This window comes from Berghia stephanieae, chromosome 3 (assembly GCF_034508935.2).
Source record: "Berghia stephanieae isolate SIO BIC M18660-M18661 chromosome 3, UCSD_Bste_1.3, whole genome shotgun sequence".
NCBI classification, from domain to species: domain Eukaryota; kingdom Metazoa; phylum Mollusca; class Gastropoda; order Nudibranchia; family Aeolidiidae; genus Berghia; species Berghia stephanieae.
In genome coordinates, this window is record NC_088362.1 from 71716305 (window position 1) to 71728804 (window position 12500).

The 12500-nt window shown below is 38.0% G+C and overlaps 1 protein-coding gene across 1 annotated transcript in view; it reads left to right on the forward strand.

The window, feature by feature from the left end:
- Window positions 1-10649, forward strand: part of LOC144968381 (insulin-like) — a 39822-nt gene extending 29173 nt beyond the window's left edge. The window contains exons 3-4 of the mRNA XM_078906669.1: window positions 1-675; window positions 8173-10649. The exon at window positions 1-675 is cut by the window's left edge and continues 2495 nt beyond it. The gene's annotated coding sequence lies outside the window, so the exon portion shown is untranslated. The remainder of the gene's footprint in view (window positions 676-8172) is intronic.
- The last annotated feature ends 1851 nt before the right edge of the window (window positions 10650-12500 follow it).

The window sequence follows — 12500 nt, forward strand, 5'->3', positions numbered from 1 at the left end:
TGGCCGAATAACTCGTGAAAAAAATATCGATTAATTAAAATGACCCTCATCTTGTCTAAAATTGTCGAACGAAGAATTTTACTCTCTCTGTCCATCCTCTCCTCATATCAATACATCGTATACGAATTGTGTAAAAATGAGGGGAAAAAAAGATGGTGATATGTTCAAAGCAACCGATTATTTGTCTTGTTTGATTCAATGGAGTTCCAGCGACGTGAATATGTTTGCAGTTATGATAATCGAACGCAATTATGGGCTCTTGTTAACATTGTCCTAATGGTAGAATATTTTGAATTAGCCTGAGAGCGTTTCCATTTCACCAATAAGGCCACAACAACTTGCGTCATCAGACCTGCATAAAAGAACACTTCGAGTTCAATGGATTAAATACAGCACGACCTAAATCATGGCTAGGAGAATTTTATTGATTAAATCACTTGTAATATTGTTTGTGTTTTAAATATTTTAAATGGGTTAAATGGCATAGTGTGTCATCAGAAAAATAGTTATTTTGTTGTGTTAATGAATACTATGTCTTTCCAGAAGTCAAGGCTAAGGTTAACCAATTTAAGTGCTGAAGTTGATCATGCAAATACTGTCATTGAATATGTATACATTACTTTGTTTAAGGTAATGTTAAGCTTTTAGAGATGCTTTGTCACACTAGATATTTGCGTTTTTAACCCTTTGTTGCATGAGGTATGATACCATCGACCTAGGATGATGATTTTTGGCAAACAAGCATGTTTCGACACTAAAATGACATTGACATCATCATTTTTTATCCAAACCTTGTCAATTAGGGGGGTCAAGTTGTCCAATATATTGGACGTCATGCATACGGGGTTCGAATGTGAAAAATTTTGCCATTCCCAAAGTTAATAAATTTGGTATAAAATATTAGGATTTTAACACCTTTACTTATTCTGGACCAAGCAGAAAAGACTTCATCATGCTCTTTTACATTTAGAGCAATGATTGAAAACAATACAAGAGTAGGGCGTGTAGCTCATACCCTATTTTGTAAACCATAAAATAAGCAAAATATGAAGAAAAAAAAACCCCAAAGAATCATATGACAAATGATCATTTATTACTTGAAAGAAAGTCAGAATGCATCAAAATCAAAATACAAGTTTTGAAAAAATTACTATTATGAAGCGTGGTGGAAACGATAAAAACAGTCATCCAACCCATCCTTCCCGGTCATACACAGATACGCACAACACTTGCGACACATGAACACAGACTTTCTCTTGCATCCTTCCATCTTGCACCTCTGTCCATCCTTCACATCCATTCTTTTCAAAAAATGATCGACCCTGTCATACCTTGCATTCACATTCACACTTTTGGCAGACTTGGACTGGCGCCTGTCAGGGACAGGAGGGGTTGGCTCTAGAGTCCGCTCGGTAGGGCACGAAGACTTGATCAGTCCCCTCGCAACATCTAACTTGAACATTGCTAGTTGCATCTTGCACTCGGCATTGCTAGCCTTGCACAGCAACCAAGAGTTGACGACACAAAGGTCAATGAGATGGAACAAAATCCTCTTGTACCATTTCTTTCCCTTCATCGTGTTCCTGTACAAGGCAAGCAACATATCGCATTTGTCCACCCCACCCATATTTTGATTGTATTCCTTTATAAGGGCAGGACAGGTCACTGTGATATGGCGCTTGTTTGTCCTGTCATACCTTGTGACAAGTGTGGTGGGTTCGACTCCATGGACGTTTGAGCCAACAAGGACAAGTTTGTTATCAAACCACTCACAAATGACCAGGCTCTGATCATCATCTGACCTGTAGTCGTAGCTCCCCCTACCTCTTTTCTTTATGTCCTTTTGACACAATAGGGGACATTTCTTTGTCCTGTTTGCCCTCAGTGTGCATGTAGCATGCAACCCTCTTCTCTTTAGTTCAAGGAGGAGGTCAGGTGAAGCAAAGTAGTTGTCAAAGTAGACATAGCTCCCCTGCGGCTGTTCCCCAGTAAGAGCTAGAACAATCTCCCCTGATTTCCCCACATTGAGTCCCTCCCCCACCGTCCCAGGTTGACTAAGACTAGCAGCTAAAGGGTCCCCAGCAAACATGAACTTGTGGACATAGCCTGATGTCCCTGCCAAAACCCAGACCTTATATCCCCATTTTTTGGGTTTCTTCATCATATAAACCTTGAGGCTATGTCTACCCTTGAAAGGGACCATCTGCTCATCAACTGAAACATGTAGCTCTTGTTCGGCACATGCCTCGAGCTGAATATTCAACTTTTCTAATAGAGGTCGTACCCGGTGCAGCCTATCATAGCCCACCTCCCCCTTGGCCTCATTAGTTCATTGTCATTCAAGTGGATGACAGACAAAATTTCATCAAACCTATTACAGGTCATGGCATCGGAGACAGTGTGCTGCTTCGTTGCTTCAGACCAATACCATCTCCGAAATGGCAAATTCACAATCGTCATGTACAGGCATATACCAATGAAGGTCCTCAGTTCTTCCTTCTTTACCGATTGGACGTGGTGTCTTTGTTGCGCCAGCCGGTGTCTGTTGGTTTCAAGGAGCATGAGGTCCAATAACTCATTATCAAGATGAGCGATAAACATGTCAAGTGGCGTCCGGCAGTTCAAGGCTGGCCCCTTGGCTCGCAACTCATTTTCCACTCTAGTATGAAGCGGTAGGTCTCTTTTCACCCAGTGCCATGTTCTTGGAGTTCTGCAAGGAAATAGATGTACCATTTACGTTATAAAAAGTAGAAATAAATACTAAATCTAAGTAAAGTACAAACAAACAGACGAAAAAAACCGTAAGAATTGCGTACATCTTCAAAGGCCCACACAGCGCAGTGGGTGACAGGAGCCGAAACGTTGACACATATCCAAAATTCCGGTCTCATGTGAGCAGGACAGAGAACCGAACCCTCGACCTTTTGCATGCGAGGTGATATGCCGCCCTAAAACATCCGACCACACAAATTATTCAAGATATTGATTTGCTATTTTACACATTGGTGGAGGAATTCTACAATCACAATAACTTACGGGTCAATACTGCTAGAAAGATCAGCCTCCTCCGAATCAGCTGTGTCGCCGTCGCACTCGTCATCGGAACCACTAGCATCTCCATTTGCATACTCTTCATCTCCTTCCTCATCAAGACGCTCGTCATCACTACAGTCTGGAATGTTGTCTTGGATGTCATCAAGCACCAGTAGCCTTGCTTCAGCTACATTCATTGATCTTTTCAGCCTATATGACAGATAAAAAACAACACGATTGGTCACATTGCCACCCATTTTATCACTTAGCATGCTCACTGAATCTTGACCAGCACAAGCAGCGAGTCGTGCTAACAACTCGGTCACAAATGCTGCTTTACTACCGACTATATCTAAATAAAGTTACAGTAAAGAATCAACTGAATTAATTGCAATGTTGTCACTGATCTAGTTATTTGCATGCATACTGTCCAAAATATTGGACGGTTCTATTTATAGTAACGCGCCCCCCGCACATGGTGTCCAATATTTTGGACGCTCGATAAAAGTCACTTCCTCCTCCAATGCATACTGTCCAATATTTTGGACAAGCCTTAAAATCACCAATTATAAAATAATGATCAACGTTTTGAAACTATAAACCCTTCAGAAGTGAGCAGGACCCATAAACCCACATCAACAATTACTTTTATTGGGACTAAAAGCTACAAAGCAGTCAAAAATAAGCGAAAAGTTGGCTTACCTCTTAGGTGCTGGTGTTGCCATTTTGCAGCATGGCATTGAGTGGAAAGTAGGCAGAGTTGCGGTTCTTGGTGTTTAAAAAACTAGCATTTGGGGCTTCCAATTGCCGCGAAACAAAACTTCTAATACTTGTGAGGTCGGTCTGAAGATGAGGGACACTTTTTAATGTGTCCAAAATATTGGACACTATGCAACAAAGGGTTAACAAAGTTGTGTTAACGTCAATTTCATCATTAGAATAATTACTATTATCGATGCCTCACAGCTACCAATCATATTCACTAACTCCATGGTCTCCATCATCATCATCATTATCATTATTACTGCCATCATAATCAAGATTGTCTTCATTATCAGTATCATCATTGTTATCACCCGAACCATCATCATCTTAACCATTGCCATCATCACCACCACCATCATCATCATCACCATCATCATCATCAACACCATCATCATCATCATCATCAACATCATCATCATCATCATCATCATCATCATTCATCATCATCATCATCATCATCATCATCATCATCATTGTCATCAGCATCATCACCACTACCATCACAACCACCACCAACAATGGACAACTACGAACGACGACAAACGTACTGGACGGCGACGAATGAGGGCAACAAAAAATCAGCAATACAAAAATGAGTTCGCGCAAGCACAAATATAACAAGAAAAAACAAACACCAAACGATACAACTACTACTGCTACCACCATAATACTACTACTACTACTTACTACTACTATACTTATATACTACTACTACTACTACTACTATACTACTATACTACTCCTACTACTACTACCACACTACTATACTACTACTACTACTACTATCTACTATACTACTACTATACTATTCTACTACTCTACCACTATACTACTAACTACTACTACTACTATACTACTACTACTACTACTACTACAACAATAACTTTACATTTTACACTAATAGACCTAATTTGGATGTTCAAACAGTCATTATTGAGTATTCAATGACAGTGATCGGTAAACTAAGGCAACAACACAGGTAACGTTTGGTTGTATGCTTTATGCAAAATTTTTGAGTGTTTAACCAGCCGGATAAAGACACAATACAACTTGGTGTATAATCTGGAAAGTTGACAGCCAACTTGATATGATGTTATGACCCCAAAATCATCTTAAAACAAACAACAATAGCTGACTTAACTTACTTACTACTATTACACCACCACCACCACCACACCATCTCAACAACAACAACAACACAATAACAAATACCTGTACTATTACTTTTACTAACAACAACAGAATAACCAGTAGCATCACAACTGCCTAGAACAACCAACAACTGCTTACTATACTATATGACTACTACTACTACTACTACTACTACTACTACTACTATCTATATACGACTACTACTACTATACTACTACTAGTATATTCTAATACACAACATGCTTTTACAGACAAAAGCACAACTACTAATAGTACCGATACAGCAAACCACCACAACCAACAACAACAACAACAACTACTTCTACAACAACAATATCAACAACAAAACTACTACTATGCTACTACATACTTACTACAACTACTACTTCTACTACTACTACTACACTACTACTATCTACTACTTTACTACTACTACTACTACTACTACTACTACTAAACCACTTGTGATACAACAAAAGCATACAACCGCTACTTATACTTTACATTAAACCTACAACAACAACAACAATTTCTACTACTGTACTACTACTACTACTACTACTACTACTACTCTACTACTACTACTACTACTTACTACTACTACTTACTACTACACTACTACTACTTCTGCTGCTACTACTATCTACTATTACTACTACTACTACTATACTACTACTATACTGCTACTACTACTCTACTACTAACTTACTACTACTCTACTACTTCTACCTACTAATACTACTTACTATATAATACTATACCTCACTACTACTACTAATACTTCTATACTAACTACTATTACTCTACTACTACTTCAATTACTTGTTAGTAGTAGTAAGTAGTAGTGGTTTATACAGCAGATTTTAATGCACTAATTAGAAATTTAGAAGCCACAGAAAAAGATATATATTTTTTGATGTTAATAACATCTTACTATGATCATTACTTTTTTAAATCCAGTTTAAACCCTTTTTAAGTTCCTATTATACATTGTATTGGCCATGAAAATTTATTTACAAAATTTCAAGTAGAATACTAGAATGTTTTTCTTTTATTTTCAAATTGAAATGATGCATTTTTGCCATATTTGTAATACTGTCATATTCACCCCTACCTCTTTTCTTTATGTCCTTTTGACACAATAGGGGACATTTCTTTGTCCTGTTTGCCCTCAGTGTGCATGTAGCATGCAACCCTCTTCTCTTTAGTTCAAGGAGGAGGTCAGGTGAAGCAAAGTAGTTGTCAAAGTAGACATAGCTCCCCTGCGGCTGTTCCCCAGTAAGAGCTAGAACAATCTCCCCTGATTTCCCCACATTGAGTCCCTCCCCCACCGTCCCAGGTTGACTAAGACTAGCAGCTAAAGGGTCCCCAGCAAACATGAACTTGTGGACATAGCCTGATGTCCCTGCCAAAACCCAGACCTTATATCCCCATTTTTTGGGTTTCTTCATCATATAAACCTTGAGGCTATGTCTACCCTTGAAAGGGACCATCTGCTCATCAACTGAAACATGTAGCTCTTGTTCGGCACATGCCTCGAGCTGAATATTCAACTTTTCTAATAGAGGTCGTACCCGGTGCAGCCTATCATAGCCCACCTCCCCCTTGGCCTCATTAGTTCATTGTCATTCAAGTGGATGACAGACAAAATTTCATCAAACCTATTACAGGTCATGGCATCGGAGACAGTGTGCTGCTTCGTTGCTTCAGACCAATACCATCTCCGAAATGGCAAATTCACAATCGTCATGTACAGGCATATACCAATGAAGGTCCTCAGTTCTTCCTTCTTTACCGATTGGACGTGGTGTCTTTGTTGCGCCAGCCGGTGTCTGTTGGTTTCAAGGAGCATGAGGTCCAATAACTCATTATCAAGATGAGCGATAAACATGTCAAGTGGCGTCCGGCAGTTCAAGGCTGGCCCCTTGGCTCGCAACTCATTTTCCACTCTAGTATGAAGCGGTAGGTCTCTTTTCACCCAGTGCCATGTTCTTGGAGTTCTGCAAGGAAATAGATGTACCATTTACGTTATAAAAAGTAGAAATAAATACTAAATCTAAGTAAAGTACAAACAAACAGACGAAAAAACCGTAAGAATTGCGTACATCTTCAAAGGCCCACACAGCGCAGTGGGTGACAGGAGCCGAAACGTTGACACATATCCAAAATTCCGGTCTCATGTGAGCAGGACAGAGAACCGAACCCTCGACCTTTTGCATGCGAGGTGATATGCCGCCCTAAAACATCCGACCACACAAATTATTCAAGATATTGATTTGCTATTTTACACATTGGTGGAGGAATTCTACAATCACAATAACTTACGGGTCAATACTGCTAGAAAGATCAGCCTCCTCCGAATCAGCTGTGTCGCCGTCGCACTCGTCATCGGAACCACTAGCATCTCCATTTGCATACTCTTCATCTCCTTCCTCATCAAGACGCTCGTCATCACTACAGTCTGGAATGTTGTCTTGGATGTCATCAAGCACCAGTAGCCTTGCTTCAGCTACATTCATTGATCTTTTCAGCCTATATGACAGATAAAAAACAACACGATTGGTCACATTGCCACCCATTTTATCACTTAGCATGCTCACTGAATCTTGACCAGCACAAGCAGCGAGTCGTGCTAACAACTCGGTCACAAATGCTGCTTTACTACCGACTATATCTAAATAAAGTTACAGTAAAGAATCAACTGAATTAATTGCAATGTTGTCACTGATCTAGTTATTTGCATGCATACTGTCCAAAATATTGGACGGTTCTATTTATAGTAACGCGCCCCCCGCACATGGTGTCCAATATTTTGGACGCTCGATAAAAGTCACTTCCTCCTCCAATGCATACTGTCCAATATTTTGGACAAGCCTTAAAATCACCAATTATAAAATAATGATCAACGTTTTGAAACTATAAACCCTTCAGAAGTGAGCAGGACCCATAAACCCACATCAACAATTACTTTTATTGGGACTAAAAGCTACAAAGCAGTCAAAAATAAGCGAAAAGTTGGCTTACCTCTTAGGTGCTGGTGTTGCCATTTTGCAGCATGGCATTGAGTGGAAAGTAGGCAGAGTTGCGGTTCTTGGTGTTTAAAAAACTAGCATTTGGGGCTTCCAATTGCCGCGAAACAAAACTTCTAATACTTGTGAGGTCGGTCTGAAGATGAGGGACACTTTTTAATGTGTCCAAAATATTGGACACTATGCAACAAAGGGTTAACAAAGTTTGTGTTAACGTCAATTTCATCATTAGAATAATTACTATTATCGATGCCTCACAGCTACCAATCATATTCACTAACTCCATGGTCTCCATCATCATCATCATTATCATTATTACTGCCATCATAATCAAGATTGTCTTCATTATCAGTATCATCATTGTTATCACCCGAACCATCATCATCTTAACCATTGCCATCATCACCACCACCATCATCATCATCACCATCATCATCATCAACACCATCATCATCATCATCATCACATCATCATCATCATCATCATCATCATCATCATCATCATCATCATCATCATCATCATCATCATTGTCATCAGCATCATCACCACTACCATCATAATCACCAGCATCATTATTTCCGTTATCCAGTAGGTTAACAGGTTATCAAAGACAGTACCCCCCCCCCCTCCCTTCTAAATAGGACAATTATCACCACCGTCAAATCATTGATGCTTTTAATCATTCACGCAAAACATGACTGATACTATAGCATTATACATTTTCCTTATGCTCATCCTTATCATAATCATTCATAAAAAAAAACACAACTACAACAGCTGTATAATGCAACAATTATGGTATACCATCAATCCTTACTAACGTTCACACCACTACAGCCACAACCACCACCACAACAATGACACCTACGACGACGACAAACGTATTGACGGCGACGATGAGGGCAACAAAAATCAGCAATACAAAATGAGGTTCGGCAAGCACAAATATAACAAGAAAAACAACACCAAACGATACAACTACTACTGCTACCACCATTATTACTACTACTACTACTACTACTACTACTACTACTACTACTACTACTACTACTACTACTACTATTACTACTACTACTACTACTCCTACTACTACTACCACTACTACTACTACTACTACTACTACTACTACTACTACTACTACTACTACTACTACTACTATTACTACTACTACTACTACCACTACTACTACTACTACTACTACTACTACTACTACTACTACTACTACTACTACAACTACTTCTACATCTATTACTACTAATCGACCTAATTTGGACTGTTCAAACAGTCATTATTGAGTATTCAATGACAGTGATCGGTAAACTAAGGCAACAACACAGGTAACGTTTGGTTGTATGCCTTTATGCAAAATTTTTGATCTGTTTAACCAGCCTGATAAAAGACACAAAAACTTGGTGTATAATCTGGAAAGTTGACAGCCAACTTGATATGATGTTATGACCCAAAAATCATCTAAAACCAAACACAAATAGCATGACATCAACTTCTTACTACTATTACCACCACCACCACCACCACCACCATCACAACAACAACAACAACAACAATAACAAATACCTGTACTATTACTTTTACTAACAACAACAGAATAACCAGTAGCATCACAACAGCAAGAACAACAACAACTGCTACTACTACTACTACTACTACTACTACTACTACTACTACTACTACTACTACTACTACTACTACTACTACTACTACGACTACTACTACTAATACTACTACTAGTAATACTAATACACCAACACTGCTTTTACAGCAAAAGCTACAACTACTAATAATACCGATACAGCAACACCACCACCACCAACAACAACAACAACAACTACTTCTACAACAACAATAACAACAACAACAACTACTACTACTGCTACTACTACTACTACTACTACTACTACTTCTACTACTACTACTACTACTACTACTACTACTACTACTACTACTACTACTACTACTACTACTACTACTACTACACCAACATTGCTGATACAACAAAAGCTACAACCGCTACTTATACTTCTACATTAACACCTACAACAACAACAACAATTACTACTACTGCTACTACTACTACTACTACTACTACTACTACTACTACTACTACTACTACTACTACTACTACTACTACACTACTACTACTACTGCTGCTACTACTACTACTACTACTACTACTACTACTACTACTACTACTACTACTGCTACTACTACTACTACTACTACTACTCTACTACTTCTACTACTACTACTACTACTATACTACTACTACTACTACTACTACTACTACTACTACTACTACTATTACTACTACTACTATTACTAGTAGTAGTAGTAGTAGTAGTGTTCTACCAGCAGATTTTAATGCACTAATTAGAAATTTAGAAGCCACAGAAAAAGATATATATTTTTTGATGTTATAAATCCTACTCTGATCATTACTTTTTTAAATCCAGATTTAACTAGTCCTATCGATACATTGTATTGGCCATGAAAATTTATTTACAAATTTCAAGTAGAATACTAGAATGTTTGTTCTTTTATTTTCAAATTGAATGATCCATTTTTGCCATTATTTGTAATACTGTATAATCAGCCTAATCCGAAATCATAAAATTATCTTCAGAAAATAAAGTTACAAATTAATTCAAGGAATCCCTGTCTTCGTCGTTATGTTAATACTCCAACTTCTAATTATAGGTAAAACAGTGGAACAGATTTTAGTCTACGATCAGGACACACTTGCCTGAATCACGAAATATTCGCGCTCTTCAAAACAGAAATAACAGAAATGTATGATTGTGGTTAAAGAAAAGAAAACGCCTTCCATATGATATACTCCAGAACTGCCATAAGTATTCAACCAGACATTTATTTTGGTCTAACTCCACATCTTTTGCTGACCAAATTTATCGGCCTCTCACATATAGAGCTGTGAAGGACTAAGGAGAATAAGAATAACTTGATTTACTTGATTTAGCCCCAGTCAGAGGCAAAGACCATGGATAATGCTTTGCAATACGACTCTTCCTGGGTCATCTACTCAACAGAAGTGGTCTATTCCATCTGTTATATCCACCCATTTTTGCTTCCCACGACGTGCTTCATCGCCATTTATTACTTGGCCTCCTTGATCTTCTTCCATATTGTGGATTCTATACTAGAGACTGTCTTGTGATCAGCGGCGTGGCGTATTGACGGCATATGGTGGTGCCATGATTAGAAAAAAAATTCTAATACAGTGAACACGGTTAAGAGGAGAGAGCACGACATATTAAAAACTCTCTTTTATGGAAGGGTGGGGGAGGGTCGATGGTTTCTACGAGTGGACAAAACTTACAAAAACAAATAATTCATGAAAACAACAAGCCACAACACTGAGATACAAGTCCCGTATGAAAAGGTCTTTGTAATTATTCTTTGTCCACCATTTAAAGGATTGGATTTGGTAGATAATGCAATCAATATGTCATAAATGTAAATCAAAAGAGAAAAAAAAACCTATGACAGAAATTACTTACTTTTAGTACTTGTAAGAAAAAATCTGCACTGCGATGTTTCATCTCTGCAAATCTTTTTATAATGTGTTTATTGAAATCTGGAATGGCATCTATTTCAGCTTTGTGAATTGACAGAATCATTAATGAATTTAACCGCTCCTGTTTCATTGAATTTCGCAACAAAAAAATTTCACTCTTTTAAGGGTGCTAAAACAACGTTCAGGAGGTTAAGAAATACGATGGAAGTGGTTAAGGTCACTATAGCCTATAGATGTCCATGATTTGTCAGTGTTTGTTGTATCTGTAAAAAGTAGACAATAAAAACAAAAGACTAAACTAACTGTGAGCCATTCATGCCTGTCATACCATGTCACTGAAAAAGAGCGTTTTCGAGATTTCCACACCTGTGTTAATTCAAAATCAGTTGGTTGGTGAGGAACTAGTCTTTTTATTTCTAATTTGTCATCTAGTGTCAATCTCCCAAACGGTCGGTGAAATAAAGAGTCAACTTGATTCATTGCAATTCATTGTTTAACAAAACAAAACTTCAAAGTATATCTCAAATAATGGAAATCAGTGGAATACGATTAATGATTGCACAAATAAAAGGTAGATTCAGATCTTAAAGCATCACAAAGAAAAAATCACTCCACTTAAGTACTTAAAAATCTAAAAACACACCAAAAGTACTGTTGACAGCCTTCGCTTTCTTTCTCTGACTGACGCAAATACACACGCACAAACACACACACACACACACACACAAATAAACACTCATACACACGTAACCATCAACTCGGCACTACAAGCAAGAAAAATGTTGGTAAATTCGTCCATGTGCTTCGTTGCAAAGAATTACGTTATTCAATAATCGTGAAAAAGAGGTGGGGGGTTTGATATGTCATATTTTAAAGTTTTATGATGTTTTTCTTTGCTGCTTACAAATAAACTTGACAATGATCAGTGTTTTTGACAGTTAATGTAATATTTTGGATGGCCGAAGTTA